This window comes from Lynx canadensis, chromosome A1, assembly GCF_007474595.2.
Source record: "Lynx canadensis isolate LIC74 chromosome A1, mLynCan4.pri.v2, whole genome shotgun sequence".
Lineage (NCBI taxonomy): Eukaryota > Metazoa > Chordata > Mammalia > Carnivora > Felidae > Lynx > Lynx canadensis.
This window is the reverse complement of record NC_044303.2, coordinates 72,087,313-72,089,312: the sequence shown is the minus strand read 5'-3', so window position 1 is coordinate 72,089,312 and position 2,000 is coordinate 72,087,313. Positions and strand designations below refer to the sequence as shown.

Below are 2,000 nucleotides of genomic sequence, written 5' to 3'. Positions count from 1 at the left end.
TTATCAAGGGAACAAGTATAGAAGCATCACTTGCAACTGTTCAACAATCATTATTTCATGCACTAAAAGGAGTACGTTCTACTTTTCTTTTTCAAAAAATAAAATACAATAGTTTTACAATTCATTTAATAGTAACTGGTAATCATCAAATTAGCAATGTTTATCTTCAAAAGTTATTTCACCAGCTGTGCTGTCATTTCCCAAGGACGATCATATAGATGGAGTCACAGACATTTCCCACATAAGATGCATCATATAAATCAGACTTGGTTTATCATGAGCATTGATAAAACCAGACCTAGGGTAAGAACTAGATCTCGGGACACATGCATGGTCTTAATACAGCGAATGTTTAGCCTCCCCTGATTATTACAAAATCAGAACAAGAATATTCGTGGAGTACGTTCTACTTTTTAAAAAATCCTCCATACAGCCAACTGTCATGCATACACAAGGCAGTTATCCTCAGTGTGTTTCTGACAAGCTTGCTGCTAAGCTTACTGACCTTCTCTAATGAATTACTGTTTTGTTGTTCTCTGCACTCTTCAATTCCAAAGTCAAACACACATTTCCTCTATAGTCCACCTCTCCATTTCCATTTATCTGCAGGCTGTCTGCAGAGACAATCCACCAGAAAGAGGACAACACTCACTTTGGAACCAGAAGGCATGGGTCCAGGTTTTAACTTATAATTTAATCAATTGTGCACAAAATCTGATTTTCCTCATCTTTGTGTCTGTGTGAATGATCTTACACTCCTTCCAAACTCCCTCCAACAACAGGTGGTAAAGTATTACCATTAGGAAAAGCTTTGGAAACCCAAGCACAGCCATTGTCCTTTCTCAGTGGAAAGTTTAGGAGACAGTCATCTGTTCTCAGTAGCTTTATGGTGTGGACTGTGGGGATCTGCCTCACAGAAGCCACTATTAATTGATTACAAGTGCCTCTGAAGAATATTAGAAACACTCAGCTTCAGGTCTAAACCTAAAGACACGTTCCATCCAATTGGATACTCAATATTGCCCCAGAATATAAGGAGGGAAGGGGTCATTCTTCCCAATTTGCAAATGAGGAAAGAGAGGCTCAAGGCTTAGCAAACAGACCAAGATCACTCAGCTAGGAAATGGCCAAACTAGGACCTTTCAACTTTTCTAATTCCTGGTTGTTCCCCTTGTGACACCTTTAACAAGAAGGAACAAAGCAGTGCACATATCCCTTCTCAGTTCAAGGAATGACAGCTTAATGACCCAAGAGAGTTAATGTACCTCCCAAAAGATTCATTTCTCCCTGACTTACATTGAAAGAGGTTCATTCTACATTTTCATAAATTGATTTAAAACAATCAGGAGAAGGCTCATTAAAATTCACTACACAATAAAAATAAAATACTTAGCGGTCATATATAACCACACATTTTGTAGATATTGACAATGAGCCATCAAGAATTTATTTCATAGGTGGCTATTATAATTATTTCACAACATAGAACACCTAGACTAGACAGGCTCCTTTTTTGTTGGAAAGAGAGGTTTTAAAGATCAATTTAACAATACTACTTTCAGTGTCAGAGTTCCGAGCCTCAGTCCAGTGGGACGCATTCTTGAAGCCTTGCACATTTAATTTACAATGAGCTTCAACAAATTGTACTCTTTAGCTGTCTCACGTGATAGAGGTCACACACACCTGCTGAAGCTTAGTTGCAGACAGACACTATCCAGCACATTCTAGTCATTTCTAGTATGAGACACAGACGACTCCAAATTTACAGTAATTAGATGTTGACAATCTCTTTGACTCAGTGAAATGAAACACTATTGAACCAAGTTTAAGTTCTTCTCAAGTCTTCAGGGAGATCGAGTGATTCCAAAGCAGCTACTGCAGGTATATGTCTGCATGAATGAGACACTAGATGACCTGATGGCAACTGGGATGCCTACAAGGTGAAGGATGGATTTGAGACAAGAGGATTTTGTACACTGCAAAGTGGTATATGGACCAAG

At 38.6% G+C, this 2,000-nt stretch overlaps 1 non-coding gene across 1 annotated transcript; it reads right to left on the bottom strand.

The window, feature by feature from the left end:
* Window positions 1–269: 269 nt before the first annotated feature.
* On the bottom strand, window positions 270–398 carry LOC115526804. Its single transcript, XR_003972762.1, has one exon. It is a non-coding gene; the product is annotated as a small nucleolar RNA SNORA72 (small nucleolar RNA).
* Between the last annotated feature and the right edge of the window lie 1,602 nt (window positions 399–2,000).